The sequence below is a fragment of the Scomber japonicus genome, chromosome 22 (assembly GCF_027409825.1).
Source record: "Scomber japonicus isolate fScoJap1 chromosome 22, fScoJap1.pri, whole genome shotgun sequence".
Taxonomy (NCBI): domain Eukaryota; kingdom Metazoa; phylum Chordata; class Actinopteri; order Scombriformes; family Scombridae; genus Scomber; species Scomber japonicus.
Genome location: NC_070599.1, coordinates 25,389,302 through 25,407,319, shown reverse-complemented (window position 1 = coordinate 25,407,319; position 18,018 = coordinate 25,389,302). Strand labels below are relative to the sequence as shown.

General features: G+C 38.2%; 1 protein-coding gene across 1 annotated transcript in view; it reads right to left on the bottom strand.

Moving 5' to 3' along the window:
• Positions 1–17,549, bottom strand: part of LOC128384081 (uncharacterized) — an 84,411-nt gene extending 66,862 nt beyond the window's left edge. The window contains exons 1-2 of the mRNA XM_053343660.1: positions 17,481–17,549; positions 16,744–16,860 (exon numbers count right to left, since the gene is read on the bottom strand). The gene's annotated coding sequence lies outside the window, so the exon portion shown is untranslated. The remainder of the gene's footprint in view (positions 1–16,743; positions 16,861–17,480) is intronic.
• Positions 17,550–18,018: the final 469 nt, after the last annotated feature.

The window sequence follows — 18,018 nt, the reverse complement described above, 5'->3', positions numbered from 1 at the left end:
CTGGTATGTTCACAATACGACAAGATATTTCTGATAAATGTATGTTCAATAATATATTAATATCAAACATTTGTTGCTCAGCTGGTTCTGTGATTCTGGAGAGTCCTGCTCTTCCTGTGATGGAGGGAAATCCTGTGACTCTTCGATGTAGAAACAAAACTCCTTCTGCCAACCTTACAGCTGATTTCTATAAAGATGGACTCTTCATCAGGAGCAGCTTAATAGGGGAGATGATCATCTACAGTGTTTCCAAGTCTGATGAAGGACTCTACAAGTGTAACATCTCAGGAGCTGGAGAATCAACCAAGAGTTTGCTGACTGTCAAAGGTGAGACACTGAAGGACTTTAACTTCAATAAAATCAGTTTGCAGAGGAAAAGGATTTCAACATTTTATTGAGTTGCTTTATCTTCATTCAGTTATTTTATGTTGTATAGTCTCTTCAATAGGACATATTCTACACTTTTTTGGGTTTTCATTTATATTCTGTGGCTCTGCTGGAATACATTTGCATGATTAATTGTTAAAAATGCCTTATTTATTGTATAGCGGCCCTTTATACAGCCCTTCAGTTGAGCCTCTGTGTCTAACAGGCCAGTTTAGCTCCTGTCTCCATGAGTCCACTCTGTTCTGATTGGTCAGCTTCAGGAGGCTTCTTCAAACTATAGTAGCGGGATTTAACTTCTTCTATTTCTTTACAAAATAAATTACTTCTCAAATACATCCTTACATGTTGGAGCTGAATCAGATCTGAAATATGTGAGTGGGTAACATGAAAAACACATGGAAACACCTTAGCAACTAATATCAGATATGTTTGTATGTTCAACATGAAATTAATATCAAACACTTGTTGCTCAGCTGGTCCTGCGATTCTGGAGAGTCCTGCTCTTCCTGTGATGGAGGGAAATCCTGTGACTCTGCGCTGTAGAAACAAAAAAAATTCTACCAACCTCCCAGCTGATTTCTATAAAGATGGACTCTTCATCAGGAGCAGCTCCACAGGGGAGATGATCATCAACAGTGTTTCCAAGTGCGATGAAGGATTCTACAAGTGTAACATCTCAGGAGCTGAAGGATCAGCAGAGAGCTGGCTGGCTGTCAGAGGTGAGACACTGAAGGACTTAAACTGAAATTAAAATTATAATTGTCCTTTAGAATTGTGTGACGCCCTGCACTTTTGTGTCAGTCTTAAAGAAAGTGTTGTGATTTTTATCAATTTAGGGAAAATAGCTGCAACATTTTCTTAAGTTGTTTTTTATCTTCATTCAGTTTTAAAACAACAAATATTTTATATTCTGGGGCCCTACTGGAATATCTTTGCATGATTAATGGTTAGAAATGCCTTATTTATCATATACTGGACCTTTATGCAGCCCTTCAGTTGAGCCTGACTCTAACAGGCCGGTTGAGCTCTGAGAGTCTCTTTGAGGCCACCCTCCTGATTAGTCCACTCTGTTCTGACTGGTCAACATTAGGAAGCTTCCTCAAACTATAGTAGCAGGATTTTACTTCTTCTATTTCTTTACAAAAATATGACTTCTGAAATACATCCTTACATGTTGGAGCTGAATCAGATCTGAAATATGTGAGTGGGTAACATGAAAAACACATAAAAACACCTTAGCAACTAATATCAGATATTTTTGTATGTTCAACATGAAATTAATATAAATCACTTGTTGCTCAGCTGGTTGTGTGATTCTGGAGAGTCCTGCTCTTCCTGTGATGGAGGGAAATCCTGTGATTCTGCGCTGTAGAAACAAAAAGAATTCTGCCAACCTCGCTGCTGATTTCTATAAAGATGGACTCTTCAACACAAGCAGCTCTACAGGGGAGATGATCATCTACAGTGTCTCCAAGTCTGATGAAGGACTCTACAAGTGTAACATCTCAGGAGCTGGAGAATCACCAGAGAGCTGGCTGGCTGTCAGAGGTGAGACACCAATGGACTTAAACTAAAATTAAAATTAAATTTTTTTAAGTGTGATGCCCTGCAAATGTATTTCCTTAATACTTAAGGAAAATAGTGTTTTTTGAGTTTGTTTGATTTTGTTGAGCTTTATCTAACATATAAGGCAGATGGGTTTTGGAACTTTGACCGTGTTCAACAAACATTATTATAACAGTATAAAAATAACAGGAAATCATAAAACACATAATATATCCCGTTTAAGGTCTGCAGATATGCCGAGTTGAAGAACCATTACTAACAGTATTAATCAGACGTATTATCCAGCAAGCTAAGAAATTTTAATTGTTTTTAGCTTATTAAACAATTTATCAGCAATTTATTTATTTCATTCAAATATCATGAAATAGAATATATCATATTTAAGTACCACTCACTCATGCAAATACTTTTTGTCATGTTCATAGAACTTCACAAGGAGACTCACCCGTCCTCAGATCACAGCTGTCATATTTACCTCGTCCTGAGAACAGTGTTGACCGTTGTGATGGTGGCTCTGCTGCTGCTGCTGGTAGGACTGCTTCACTGTGGGAAACTGGGAGGTACAAAAAATAACTCATGTCCACTCACATGTAAATGTAACTGCCAAACAAAAGAGAATAATGGTGCAAGTGACAGAGAAGACTGAGTGTACTAAAAGTTAGTTTGGTCACAAAGATATCAACATCCCATCATTTGAATGCTCAATGTCCACCTTGTTCATTTGTGCATCTGTTTTGATCAATGTAGTGTTATAATTGATCTGATTTTTATAAACCTGCATTTTCACATTGTGCTTATAGACAGTCATACTGAACATCCACGTAATTAATCAATTTTGTACCTTTTTTTCTGAGGTCTAAAAGCAGATATGTTCTGCGCTGTGAGCTTCTCAGAAGTCAAAGAAAGATAGAATAACCACAGCAGTTCTACATCTCTATGAATAGAGTCTGTGTGTATTTAAATGTGCTGTATGTATCATAGAACAATGTGCTTTACATTCACCTTGAAGTGTCAAGTTTCATTTTCTGCTTGTTTCCTTTACCACCAAAATGTAATGAACTTTTAACAATTATTATTTGTTTCTTACCTTATTGTTTTCTAATATTTAAAGAGGTACAATATTATTTCATGTTCTTAATGCAAATAAATGAGCAATAACAGTCACATTTATGTCTATTTTATTTTATTTTATGTTCTGGGGCTCTACTGGAATATTTGCATGATTAATCGTTAAAAACATCTTATTTATCACTGGCCTCAATCAGGCTGGTTGAGCTCCTGTCTTTTTAAGGCCCCATTCCCAACAAATTCACTCTTCTGATTGGTCAGCTACAGGAAGCTTCCTTACAACTTTAGTAGTTAAGGGTGTCTTAAGGCCCATTTATACTCAAAGTTAAATACGAATCTGGATACGGATGAAGCCTCCTGTCCATGCTCCGCGTTCATTTTGTCTGTATTTCTGCAAGTTTCCATGAAGCCTACGGATACGGGCAAAATAAACCAAATCAAAAGGACTTCCACCAACCTCCCAGCTGATTTAGATAAGGATTCTTCATCAGGAGCAGCTCTACCAGGCCATTTTAGCTCCTGTCACCCCCCTCCACATTTATCCGCTGACTTATTGACATCTCTTTAACAATGCAAGTCTCAAAAAAGAAGTCTTTTTGGGCCCAAGGCATCACTTGATGTTGTAATTACACAGTTTGGCCACTATGTCAAATGAGCTTCAAAGTCAGGCTCTGTTCCAGGGGTTGAACTTTGCAAAAGGATTATCCAGAGCAATTGAGGCCCTTGATTTTGACCTGCAGGTGCCATTTTTACATCCCAGATAGCATACAGAAGGGCCACTTCAGGCATTGATGTAAAATAGCACAATATGGCCCAAATATCCCAAATCAAATGCAGGCCTTCTTTGGTGAAGATGCAGTTATCTTTGGTATGTGTGTTCTGGATGTGGGCAAGTTCTGGTTTAACAGTTTTTTCCTGGTTGACAAATTATTGCTATGACTTGCTTGTGGCCCAGATCTGGGAAACAGAAGTGAATAGTCCAAATGCCATCCTCGACGCGGGCCATGTGGGAAAGCGCTGAAAGTGGGTGGGCAGTTGTGGGTCGGATCTGGGCCACAGCAATTTTGCTACCTGGGATATGTTCATCTCAAGTTTTGAAAATTTGACCATCTTTAACATTCACCATTATCACAGTATGAAAATAACAGAAAAATCACAAAATACATGACATGCCCTCTTTACAGACTTCTAATATGCTGGAATGAAGAACCAGTACAAAAAATTGCAGTTTGGTAACTAGACATATTATCCAGCTACCAAAAACTGGGAATGAAGGACCTGCGGAAGCACTCCTTCTTACACTGTGTACAGTGTATAAGTCTGTCGCTGAAGGAGCTGCTTAAGGCCCTCACAGTCTGATGCAGAGAGTGAGAGGTGTTGTCCATGATGGTGGACAGTTTGGCCAAAACCTTCCTCTCGCCTACTACCTATATGGAGTCGAGGGGGCAGCCACAGACTGAGCTTGCTCTTTTTATCAGTCTGTTGAGTCCGTTCTTGTCCCGCTCAGAACATCCCCCTCCCCAACACACCACTGCATAAGAAGAAGTAGTGGCCTGCACACACCAAAAGATGCAAGCCTCCTCACCAGGTGTAAATAATGACTGGTCAGATAACACTGACTCTAGAGTCAGTGTTATCTGACCAGTCAAGCTCAATGTCCGCTTTATTCATCTGTGCATGTTTTATGTTCTGTGTTGTTTTATATGTATGCATTTGCAAAATTTGTATGCAAAATACACTTTGATCATAACTCTGACAAACACACTCATTCTAAATACAGTATGTTTGACAAGATTGTGGTAACAACATCTCCTAGTGCTCTAAGGTGTATTTTTCATTGATTGATTGATGTTGTACCTTTTTTTCTAAGGGTCTAAAAGCATTTTGTTGTGCTGTGTGTTGTTGTGCTTCTCAGAAGTCAAACAAAGACAACTGTAGTGTTTCAAAACCACACAATCAACAAATGATTAAGTCTACAATCCGCTTTGAGCTCAACTGTGACAAACCGTCTGCAGAATAACCACAGCAGCTCTACATCTCTATGAATAGACTCTGCGTGTGTCTGTGCCTGTGTGTATTTAAATGTGCTGTATGTATCACAGAACAATATGCTTTACATTTACCTTGAAGTTCCAAATGTCATTTTCCGTCTTTTTTTTCTACTACATAAAAACGTAATAAACTATTGACTATTATAATGTACAGTACCAGTCAAAAGTTTGGACACACTTTTCCATTCACATCAATGAGAAAGTGTGTTTATTGTAAACAAATCTCATGTTTGGAAAGTCTTATATATATATCTTTTCCATCATTAGAGAACTGTCAGGTACCATCAAGTTAGAAAGCTAACACACTAAACTAATATTGTGAACAATATGAACATTACACCTGCTAAATACCAGCATGTTAACATTGTCAGTGTAAGAATGTTAGCATGATGAGGTTAGGTACGTTTGCTTTGTTCTTTGACTCCACCCACTCCATCCACTCCACTGCTTTAACTCAACCACTGAGTCTACTTCTACCACAAGAGCAGCTCCGCCTCTCAGAAGAAGATGAACTAAAACTAAATGGTCCAAAATAGGCCCACAGGAAGAAACCGTTTCTCAACAACAATACACCTCTGTCTGATGGTCACACAGTCCACAGCAAGACAGCATGGAGGTCACAGCTCTCTGCATCAGACTGTGTGAGTACTGAGTTTGTCTCCATTTCCTGTTACACTTACGAATTAACAAAATGGCAGAGAACTTGTTTGAAGTTGAAAAGTTTACAATAAAAATATTCAGATTCTGGTGCACAAAACCAGATAATGTTTCACAGGTTTCATGTAGAGGAACTGGTTTTTAGCATCTAAATGTATTTTCTGCACCAGGTATAATATTTTTAAACAATATGCTGCCTTATAAAGAGAAGCTACTATTGGTTTAGTTTAGCTTTCAAGTCAGGCAGCAGTACACTCATAGATGTCAGCATGATTATGTATTTCAGTGTCCCTACAGTGATCATTGTTTTAAACAAGAGAACAGAAATGATACAAAGCCAGACCTGCCAACCTTGGAGAAAGTCTTTGAGTACCGCTTTATTCTGGGGAGAAACAATAATATAATAATGTACACGTGTGCAGCAAAAAATATAGAGGATATCCCATGTCTCTTCGACAGAATTGAGCTCAATTTAACATCAATGTAAGATTTTTACATTTTCCTAAGAAGTAGCTTTCCTACTTGTGTCACTGCAAGTCCAATTTCAACTCAACTGAAAATCTTAAAATACACTTTTGCTATTCTCTTGCTACTTATTTAGATCAGAATTCTATTATCTCTAAATGAGAGTTACTTTTTATTTGCAAGACAAAGACAATAGTGTTGTGAGCACAGCTGAAATATTTTCCTCTGGGATGTTATCTCCACTCTGGCACATGAATATACATCTTGCCATTTTTGTTGTAGGCTAATTTTATCCTTTTTAATTCACAACACAAAAAAATACAGCATACCTTTTAAGTCTCATGTATATCACATCTTTTTTAACTGGCCATTTGTTTCACATTTCATGGATCTCACTAAATATCATAGATGTAATTGCAAGCCCAATATGCTTCTTACGGTGCCCCATTCATACACTGAACAGAACCTAATGCACCATCTCTGATTCATACAATGTATCAAATTTTAGCGGGCACTTTCATCGTTCAACAACTTTTCTCTATGGGGTACATTATGACGTATTTTTTTAGCGGGTGGGGTTACCATGGTGCTCACTGCAATTACAGACTGGGGCAGGTGAAGGCAAGGGGGACGAATACGACACTATGATTGGACAAATTCTTCTTCTTTTACTTTTCGATAGGACAGAGATGTGTTGGCATACACTTGCTTACAACACAACCCACAAAACTCACCTGGCATCGTCGAGTTTTTAGCATTTTAATGTAACATATCATACTAGCATGTCAAATGCGTACAGACTGGCAGGTCTGCAAAGCATATTGATGCTATAAATAAAAGTGTCTGTATGATGTTGAGCTCTCTTCTATTTTTTCTCATCAGTGATGACCATGTTGACCCTGCAGTGTTCATTTGCTCAGAAAAATGGTGAGTACCACCTAGTTCCTCATTGATATCAAAATGACTTATGTTGAACCACACATTTAGCTGAATTGTTTGTGGTCAATTATTATTATTAGGAAAAGTAGGAAAATGTGTTTTTGGTGAACTGACCCTTTTCTTTATCATTTAATATATCAATCAATCTTTATTTGTATAGCGCCAAATCACAACAAAGTTATCTCAAGGCACTTTACACATAGAGCATTTCTAATCTGAACTCTTCAGGTTTTAACTTTAAAGAGACCCAACATTCCCACATGAGCAACAGTGGCGAGAAAAAAACTCCCTTTTAACAGGAAGAAACCTCAGGCAGAACCAGACTCAGAAGTGGGCGGACATCTGCCTCGACCGGTTGGGGTTGAGAGGAGAGAAAGGAAGGATAGAGGAGAGAGGCACAATGAAAATCAACAATGGAGCCAGATGGTCCGAGACTGGAATCCGTCATCCGGACGTCTACAGGCCCAGATTACCTGTAGGACGAGAAAGCAGAGCCAGAAACCAGAAACCAGAAAGACAACTCCGGGGAAGAAGTTTAGGTTATTGAATGCATTAATAGAACATGAGTGTTAATGGATATAGATAGATAGAGAGAGAGAGAGGGAGGAGGAGGAGAGAGAGGCCCAGTGCATCATGGGGGTGGGGGTCCCCCGGCAATCTAAGCCTATGGCAGCATAAGTTAAGAGCTCAAAGAGCCCTAACTATAAGCTTTATCAAAAAGGAAAGTTTTAAGCCTACTCTTAAATGTAGGGAGGGTGTCTGCCCCCCGGACCAAATCTGGAAGATGGTTCCACAGGAGAGGAGCCTGATAGCTGAAGGCTCTACCTCCTGTTCTACTTTTAGAGATATTAGGAACCACAAGTAGACCTGCATGCTGGGAGCGCAGTCTTCTAGTAGGTACATAAGGTACTATCAGTTCTTTGAGATATGATGGGGCCTGACCATTAAGAGCTTTGAAGGTGAGAAGGAGGATTTTGAATTCTATTCTGAATTTTACGGGAAGCCAATGCAGTGAAGCCAAGATGGGAGTAATATGATCTCTCTTTCTAGTTTTTGTCAGAACACAGGCAGCTGCATTCTGGACCAGCTGGAGAGTCTTTAGAGACTTATTAGGACAGCCTGATAATAATGAATTGCAGTAGTCCAGCCTAGAAGTAACAAATGCATGGACTAGTTTTTCAGCATCATTTTGAGACAGGATATGTCTAATTTTTGCAATATTACGCAGATGAAAGAAGGCAGTCCTTGAAATTTGTTTTATGTGGGAATTGAAGGACAGATCCTGATCAAATATAACTCCTAGGTTCCTTACAGTGGAGCTGGAGGCCAGAGTAATGCCATCCAGAGTAATTATGTCGTTTGATAGTGAATTTCTAAGGTGTTTAGGGCCAAGCACAATAACTTCAGGTATAATATTTTTGTTGTTTGATAATTTAAGAAACATATATTCAATTGTATGCAGTTCATGTTCATGTTTCAGTAGTTTTGTATGAAGCAAATGTGTTAATTAATTCTGTGACTACTTCTTTGTTTCAGATGCAACTCTCTATATCAACCCGAACAGACTACAGTTCTTTGAATATGAGTCTGTAACTTTTCACTGTGGGGGGTCTGATGGTTCGACGGAATGGAAAATTGTATATGATGTCAAAGGGGAAATACCCAATTGTGAAATTGATAAGGTGGGATCAATGGGCTTATACTGCAGGATTAAAAATGTTTATCAAACGGACAGTGGTGCATACTGGTGTGAAGCTGCAGATGGAAGGAGAAGCAACAGCATCAACATCACAGTCACTGGTATGTTCACAATACAACAAGATATTTCTCATAAATGTATGTTCAACAATATATTAATGTGAAACATTTGTTTCTCAGCTGGTTCTGTGATTCTGGAGAGTCCTGCTCTTCCTGTGATGGAGGGAAGTCCTGTGATTCTGCGATGTAGAAACAAAACTCCTTCTACCAACCTCGCTGCTGATTTCTATAAAGATGGACTCTTCAACAGGAGCAGCTCTACAGGGGAGATGATCATCTACAGTGTCTCCAAGTCTGATGAAGGACTCTTCAAGTGTAACATCTCAGGAGCTGGAGGATCACCAGAGAGCTGGCTGGCTGTCAAAGGTGAGTTATTCCAAATAAAATCATAAAATATTGTTAATAATATATTGTTTTACCTTTTTTGAACAGATTTTTTTTAAAGATGTGGTGAGTTATTGTCTGTGGAATATTTTGCTTATGTTAGTTCTCACCATGGTCATTTAGTTGGTTTTGATCTGCTCATTGTTTCAAACATTTTAATAGTCCCTTTAGTTTGGAATTTAATTTTTTGTTTTAACTGTGAAAACAGTATTTTATTCACTTTCAGAATCAAACAACTATGCTCCTCCTCCCTCCTGCAATCCTTCCTCAAATACTGTCCCATGGATCATTGTGACTTTTTTACTGGTGGTTCTGTTGGTGGTGGTTGGCATACAGTACTTTGGCAAAGATTATTTGCTCAGAGGTAAGAAACATAAAATGAAGGATTTCACTAATAGCTTTGTTGCTATAAGCACTCCATGCCTTTGCTGTACTGCTTAAGCTCACATCAGTCAAAATGTAGGCGGCTTTTTACAGGATTCTGTGTTCAAGAGGTTTGGGAGTTTGCTAGTAGCACCTTCTTGTTTTGTAGTCATGGACTAACTATCATGACAACCCAGTTCTGCTTTTGTGTAGTCCAGAAAAACATGGAATTGGGATTATTTAAAGATATCAAGGCTGAAGGAATGAGTCAACAACAATGTAGGCCCAAACCTCAACTCAAAATTTGGATTCTATGTTCAAGAAGTGTGAGAGTTTGCTAGTAGCACCTTCTTATTTGTCAGATCAGTCATGGACTAACTATCATGACAACCCAGTTATGCAAAATGGGATTTTTTCACCTTTAACTCAAAATGTGGCTTTATTGGTGGATTGGACCACTTGGGAAGAGCTACTGTAAGCTCAGCATTGACATAACTGTTCATTATTACTTTTACTACATATTAACTTGTACTGTATTCTAGTAATGGCCAAAATCATTTATGGAGATGCATGCTCAATCCTCTAAATTTATCCAAAACATATACCAGACATGGCTATAACTCTTGAACTGTCTCTATAACGTATTTACAGCCTTATGCTGGTCTCTTATTTTTTATACAAAACATTTTCTATTATCTCTTTTGTTGCTGTTCCAGTGACGGTATAGTAACTATTCCCTAATTTGGGTACCCCCTCCCTAGCTAACTTTAATATCCCTTGAAGTTGAGGGCTTGTTTATTGTTCTGTACCTACTTTTAAAAGATTTTCCTCTGCTCTCTTCTTTCACCACATGTCATGTATATCATTTTATTACTTTTTAAGCATTTACATTGTTCCTTTTCTTATTTTTGAACTGATGCTGTCATTCTTCCTTTTTCTTACTGCTGCATTACTCTAATTGTCAGGTGCAGCTTGCCATCAAAGAGGTGCGTACATAAACCATGCATATATAGTCTATATAGTATACAATAAAAGTGCACATTTTCTTAGGATTAAAAAAAATAGCATAAAAATGTAAAGTAGATCATTACCCTGCTGTTCTTCCTGCATATAGTCTTGCACTGCTTTATAATGTCAGTGACCTCTTGAACTACACTGTTTCTGAATGGTGAATCATTTGTGGTATCAAAAAGGAATTGTGTCTAGATAATATAATTTACTGTTCAATTGCTCCAATATTGTTTGTTGTGTATTGTTCAGATATTTTTTTTATTAATTTGTGACTGAACCTCGGCCTTGTCAGTTAGACTAGGTCAGGGATAGAGGATAGTGTTGCTCATCATGAGGCCTGGTATACTTATCACGGCACAGCCTGATACCCACTGCAGAGCCTCTTTAACATGATCTCTGGGCTCCCAGGGGAATCCCTACCCAACCTTTGGCATATTTTACTATATACTGATAACTCACTGTGCCTGTATTTGTTTACCTTTTAGTATCTGCTTTTTTCAGTCACTGTAGAATCCAGTGCAGCTGACGCAGACCAACCGACACATGCTTCTGCAACAAAAAACAGGAGGGGGAAAGGTACATCAGTGTTTTTGTCTTACATTACTACTGTGTTACATGTGTAGATATTGGTGATACTTTGAGCTTTCCTGAATTCACACCACACATGAAACCACAGAGAAAACCAGGCTGAAGGGCCCCTTAGAACTTAATGTATTTTTGTAATTTATCATATTTAATCAACACATTAAAATATATTTTTCTATCATTTAAATCTCACTAATCTAAATTTGATCTCAAACTCTTTATGGGTCAAGATAATAATAATATTTTTTTTATTGAAAATGTAAACCTAATGATAAAATCAGTCGAAGTAAATTAAAAAAACCAAGAGTTTAGTTCCAACATTTTGAGATGGTAGGCAGCGCCAGGTGATACATCGTCACAGCCCAATGACACACATGTCCACCAGCTGATTCTGAGAGTGAGACAAGATAGAAACAAAGAAAGGCATTGAAGGGAACAAACAGATATATTCAGCTGATTTCTAATTTCTCTCACCTTCAGATGTAGAGGAACTCTCATCTTGGTCTGGAGATGTTTACTACGCCTCGAGCCTGGATGAGACTCAACAACTGGGTGAGACTTAAAAGAGATCTCCACTTGTTTTTGGTGTGTGTTTTAGATGTATTTGTGTCTCCAGAGGGAGCTGAAATCTGATTCATTGCCTCAAGTGGTGTCATTCACGTGTCGAGTTAGCATAATTTGGGGCTGAAGACTACAAGTTTGAAAGTGGCGGTAATCTGGGGTTGTAAACTAGAAAAAAGGCCTACAGGATGGTGTTATCTGTCATGAATCCTCACCCAACTTTTGGGTACAACATGGGCACAAACATAAATACAATGGAGGACATGGAGGCGATGGTGTACTTGCTGCTGTATGTGGCTTTTTGTCAGACACAAAGCAAGAAAATTGAGCCGAATCGCTGTAACGCTGTTGCCGGTATCTAAAAAATGCCGGGTTTGATTCTTGTGTGGGACGGCTCATGACTCTTCCAGTGACTCTCTGAGCAATCAGAGGCCGGCAGTCTGTTGACATCACATTTAGTTTCGGCTCGGCTCGCTTGGAACCTCGGCAGAGCAGGTACTAAAAAAGTATCAGGTACCAGGTAGTATCCCTAGTGGAAACGCAAAAAAACTGAGTCGAGTCGTGTTGAGTCATGCTAGAACTGTATAGTGGAAAAGCGCCGTAGTTGTGCCTCTATTTGTTCACTTACTGTATCTGCTTTTTCCATCTCTGCTTCTGTAACAAAAACCAGGAAGTCTTACATTTACTACTTAATGTCAAGCACAGACAACAAAAGTGAGCTGTGCGAAATGTAACAAATTACCTCAAGTGATGTCACTGAGCATTAGTTGGGGCTGAAGTAAGAAAGAAGTGAAGTTAACAGATCTCTGTAGACGACCCCCCCCCCCCCCCCATCTCAGTTCAGGTGAGCTGCTCCAGGCTACATTAGCTGCCACCAGAATAACAAACCCAGAATTGTCAACAGTTGAGTTGCATTATGGGTGATTGAGGCGCTAGGTTTCGACAAGGAAAAAGGATGCGTAAGAAAGATGATATCTATAATCTGGATCCTTTTTTTAACAGTCCATTGTGAGTTTAGCAATTTGATTGCAAGGCTAAATTGGTTGAGTACTTTTTTTTTTTAAAGTCCCAAGGTTAGTATGATTTATAATACCATAAAATTACCAGCGACACCTGTCCTACTGGATTATTTAATACCTTTGTAGGAAAATAATCACCAGTTTGACCTTGCAGCCAAGGAAATATTAGTTTTTACACAATTAAGTGAACATTTTGACGAGAAAATTTTATCTATTTTCAAAGCAGAAACCGGAGCATCCAGCATCACAACAAGAGCAGTTCTCTCAACCGACACCAACCCACATTCAACAGAGAATGCTTTTTATTCTGTCATTGAATAGGTAAGACTGAGCAAAATATTGGTGTGTAGCTTCTGTTTTCTGAGACTATTACAGTTTGTTAGCTCTATGTTTGATCCACCAGTGAACCAGTTAATTCCTAAAAAATGAATACACATTCAAGACAAAATGTTCTTTAGATTTTATTTGGGACTGTCATCTAAAATCTGTATTTCCTTAACACCTATCTATATATTTCATATTATTTATATATGTACATTAATTGTGTCTTACAGGTCGTTGAGAGCAAAGACACTGACTGAAAAAGGGGCTGCTCTTTTTTTAAAAACAGTAACAACAACAGTAACAGAAGAACTAAGCTACACATACATTCTTTAAAGGTTACGGTCGGTTTGAAACATTTCTAAAATGGAGTTATGTGGTTCATCTTGAAGTCTTTCTTTGAGCCCTTCATCTAGTTCACATCATCAGTGTTTAATTTTAGAAAAAGGTTTCTGTTTCTTACATGCAACAGTTAAACCACTTTGGCCTCTCTGCTCTTCCTGTTCACACGGTAAAAAGCTGCCTACAAGAATAGACCTGCTGAAAAGCTGCAACAACTCTGATCACACTGAGTTCACAGTTAGTGGTTTAATAATTGTTTGATCACAGTGTTTTATGAAATTCTAAAGAAAGTTAATGAAAATATGTACAATCATTATTGTACTCGTCATAATGTCCCATTTGTATATTGTCTTTGTTCTGCAATAAAAAAAAGCATTTTCTTTGAGGTGATTGATCTGAAATACTTTAAAATAGTTTAGACATACATCACACAATGATGCAGTGTTTGCAAGTGATTGAGATGTGATTCATTTTGAAAAAGGGAAGTTGGAACATTTGGCCCTGAAGAGTTCTGTGAAAGCTGATTGTCTTACTGTAAAACTTGTTCCTCTGCCCTCCTAACCCTAACCCTTCCCCAGGCATAGTTTAGGATTGCACAGAGCCAAAGTCACAACTCGAATTAAAAAAGTAACCTACTAATGTACATTTTCAGTCACCACATTAAAATTCAGTAAATAATGATCAACTGTCAGTCGGGTCACTCAGTGGGATGACTGGTCTTACATAGAGGCAGAGCTGTTTTGGCAAAAGCAAACTATGTTCATCCCTAAAATGAAATCTATTTGGTTTCCAGTTAAAGTAGATTACACCAGTGTTGAAAAGCCAACCTCACAGAGATACAGTAGGTTGATAAAGTGTGAAGCAAAGCTTATACTTTATTTTAAAAGGTGCAGCCTACCTGAATCCCGTTCTGCCAACCTTAGTGTCAACAAGAGGGATGTCTAAGATTCAGTGATTACTGGATTTAAATGGGAGAAGAGATGTGAGGTACAGATAACAATAATGTATGAGTAATGAGTATGAGGGTTTAACTCAAGGACAGACTGCAAGAGTAACATGGGTGACATTTAAAGCTTTAGGGTCCTATCTTAAGCCTTTGTTAGTTTCAGACCGACATCATTTTCTCACCCCGTGAGCACGTTGTCTAAATAGCAATTGCACTTGCAAGATGTGGTTTGGTCAGGCAAATTGACCAAAAAAAACACGGTCTGAAGTCACTGGCGCATATTTCACTGTTATTTTAAGGGCACACTATCATGATTTTAACAGGCAGGTGCACAATGCATGTACACTCTGCCTGTTACACACACAGGGACAGGCAGCAGCACACAAACATGCAACAACAAAAAAAAGTATTACATCAACATATTAAAAAAAATATGTCATATTGGTTAGTCATAATATGTATCAGAATTAATTAATTGCAACAATAACATTAAATGTGAATGAGACTGGCCCGTGGTGACTTTCCATTGTTCAGTGAACAGTCTAAAACACAAAGATATTATTATTATTATTATTATTATTATTATTATTATAGTGATACAAATCAAAGAACACACAACTACAGAATAAAATTATATAAGTCAAAGTCAAACTATTTTGTTTCGTTTTTTAAAAGCACCAGGCACATCCAGCTCCACAGTGACACTAGCTCCCTCTGCAGGTACCAAGCCACTTTTAACTTTTACTATACAATCATTTAGGCAAGACTGGTGATCATACTGTTATCCATAATCACTTTGCTCTATATTTTTTTAGGAGACTAATGTGTTGAAGTATATAATTTTTCCCAATATTTTGTCTCCACAGGTCACTGAGAGCAAAGAGACCTGACTGAAGCAGGGAGGAAAGACTACTTCTGTCATAAAACCACAGTTAGGACTGAAGCATTCATTTACTGTATTCCTGCTTTTCAATAAATGTTTTACCTTTCACTCTCTTTTGACTGAAATATTTCATTTTAATAGATTTATAATCACTGCTGCTGCTGAGCAATGCTTATGTTGATGAGCAGTTTTAAACTTTAATTACACAGATCGATGTAGAGTCTATTAGACATATTTGTCTTTAGTTTGAAGAACATTTGTTCCAGATGTTTTAAACCTGTGGAGCATAGCAGCTAAAACACCATGTGTAACTTTAGGAACCACAACATGCCCAGAACCAGACAACCAGAGAGCCCCAGAAGCTTCATACTGTTTAAGAAGCTCTGTGGTGAAATATTCAAAGGTTTGTGGACAAGCAGAAATACTTCAAAGTCACTCAAATAAATGAATATCCAAATCTCTACAATCACATTTATAGTTATCAGCTCTATGCTGCCTCCTAAAGTAACAATGTTGCTAGTGAAATGTTATAGATAAATCTCCCCTTCCCTTCCCATTTTCTCTCCTCCCTACACCAAAAATCATAATTCATCAACTCACCTGGATGAGTCCCATGCAACAAGACTTTGAGAAGTAATTCCTCCATCTGAGATCCCTGGGATCCAGCTCCGTCAACACCAGGCCTAATTCTGGAAATTATTTTTGCCATGGATATCTCACGGCTAGTGGCAGCTGGACTGATTATTATACTTCAGTGGTTTTCACGATCTCTTCATGACAGTTGATGAGCTCAACGAGGAGTTTGTCTCTTTTGGCCCAACACCTTATGTCCTTCCATACCAGGTCAGAGGAAAGAGGATAGCGGGGACCATAACCATGGGCCCATATCTGTAAAAATCCAAAGGTCACAGATAACACAAAACTAAAACAACAGTAATTATAATAATTACATCAAATGTTTCATGTTTTGCATGTTAAGATACAAGAAATGAATAAAGGAAAAATAACAAAAAATGAAAATCCAAAAACATTAATTAAGAAATCACGAAAGTCTTACAGTGACACTCTTCTCAGCTCTGAGTGTAATTGACTTCTCAAATGTGAACATGATGGGTTTTCATCGCTGACCGTTATTGGTAACCTCCAGCCTTCCAGTTTCAGGTCCTGCAGGAGAGAAATTGGACACAAGAAGGAGGATGAAGGAAAAACAAACAAGTTAATGTTACAGTGTTAAATCCATGAGTGTGTGACATTTAAAGTGTTGACATGAAAACAAGAGAAAGTAGATTCTGAGGTAAATATTGTAGAGGGTCGTTAGCTTGGCTTTAATGGCCCATTTAAAATAATCCTGGATACACTTCATCAATGTAGAGCTACTAAACCTAACAGTACATGTTCTCATGTTTATACACAGTTCATCCACACAAACACCATCACCTCTTTAGACTCGTTGGTGAGACGGAGATATCTTCCATCTGGGTCGACCTCCACAAAGACCTCTGTTGAGTTTTTGCCAGCTGGGTTGGTGTTGACATGTTGGCTTGCCCCTTGTGTCTGTGGGAGAGAACACACACACACACACAGCTCAGTTTAAGTTCTGCTCTCCTCCTCTTCCCTTCGTTTCTCCTCCAACTGACAGACAGCAGAGATGAAGAGAGACATTTTATTTCAGTAAATACATAAACACTGTAATAATGGACTGGATCAATTCCTGATTCTGATTGGTTGGAGAGGTTTGATTAAAATCCCCTTTATGCAACCCTGTGTACAAGATGGAAGACCGGGTTTTAACACAGGGTTAGAACACTATGAATTTGCTCCAGGAGAAACTACCTGTATTTAAATGATATCATGTCTCCTCTCTCTTTATGGTCAGCACAGCCTCGAGCTCGGCTGTTTGGAGCAGTAAAGACTCAGTCACTGTATTGTCTGAAGGTCTCAGTCAGACAAACTCAGATTCAACTTTTACATCTCTTCTTCAGACTTTTATCATCAAGCTTTTTCTTAATTGATAATAATTGTTGTATCATTTGATTTATTGTATCTTGTCAGCATCTTCGTTTAAGATCTTATTTACTTGCATGATCTTTTCAGACAACTCGTCATACTAATTGCTAATTATTTTATCGTATATTAGAAATCTTAAATAGAAACAGAACATTAGCGTGATGAACCTTCTTGTTGTTGGTCTCCTCCGTCTGTCTCTGCAGGTCAGTTTCCTTCCTCTGATTTTCATCACGGAGCTGCTGCCTTAAAACATATTTTAGTGAACGTACAACAACAGAGAAACAATGAAGCCTGTGTAATGTTCTGGTTTTATTTGTGTGTCTAGTTTAAGCTGCTGGCATCAGATAAACATCTGTGAAGGTGTTGAAGTAACTGCTGGGACTCTCTTTTAATGACACAGCTGTAACATCCAGTACAAAGCAGCAGGTCTTAGGTGTGCAGCAGACCTTCTGTTTTGGTTCATATACTGTAGGTGAAAAAGGAAGGAGAGGTGGACTATAGATCAGAGTGTGTGGTGATTAATTAATACTCTCTCTGTCACATCACTGCTCTCATAGCTCTGAAACAGAGAAGCAACATGTGAACACACAGCACCACAAACTGAGTTCATGTTTGTGGAGATATTATATATATTTATATTATATCATGTTTCTAATGTTGCCACTTTTACACAGTGATTTAAATAATACATATAAAGCCGTAGAC